This window comes from Geospiza fortis, unplaced genomic scaffold (assembly GCF_000277835.1).
Source record: "Geospiza fortis unplaced genomic scaffold, GeoFor_1.0 scaffold292, whole genome shotgun sequence".
NCBI classification, from domain to species: Eukaryota; Metazoa; Chordata; class Aves; order Passeriformes; family Thraupidae; genus Geospiza; species Geospiza fortis.
This window is the reverse complement of record NW_005054482.1, coordinates 1,026,569-1,027,350: the sequence shown is the minus strand read 5'-3', so window position 1 is coordinate 1,027,350 and position 782 is coordinate 1,026,569.

Sequence of the window (782 nt, the reverse complement as noted above, 5' to 3'; positions counted from 1 at the left end):
GGCATTTTTTTAAATGCTCAGCTGTGTTATTCAGCGGTTGTTATTACGTGGAGGTGTCTCATTTCAATGAAGTTCCTCTTTGGAGAGCTGCTGAACTATTCTGTGTAGGAAAGCTGAGCACGTTGAGGTAATGGCGTATAATTTGACTGAAATTTTCTGATGTCTTGAAAGAAAAATGGAACTTGACACGTGACAGTCCTGTTAGCATGAAAATAAAGCTAATGAGCTTTTCCTAGTAATCTGTTTCAGGTAGTGGCCATAAATTATGCACAGTCCCAGCATCTCAAGGTGCAATGAAAATAGCTTTTTACAACATGTAAAGCTAAATGAGGTTGCTAAAGTTCATAGAATATCTTAGTTGGGAGGGGTCCATAAGCATAATCCAACTTGCGGCTCCTTGCAAGGCTACATAAAGTTATAAATAGTTTTATTGTTTGGTTCTCTGATGACTGCAGTTCTCAGCAGAAAAAAATTTTATGTCTTTCAATCGGGATTGCTGAAAAATGAAACCAAAACATTATTTTGTTAAGCAGGGATGACCCTATCCTTTGGGTAGAGAGGTAGTAGCTTTAAGAAAAGAAAATCTTGCTTCCTTCTGCCACTCCCTTTGCAAGAAACAACGAACAGGATAAAAACCATCGGTACCATTGGTGTGGAACAGAGTCTCTGTTGTCTGGTCCCGCGGAAGTGAAGTGGGAGATCACTGTCTGTGGTTAGAGGTTTCTGTCTAGAAAACATCTTGAGTTTAGTTCTAACCAAGTTACTGTAAGAACACCACCTCT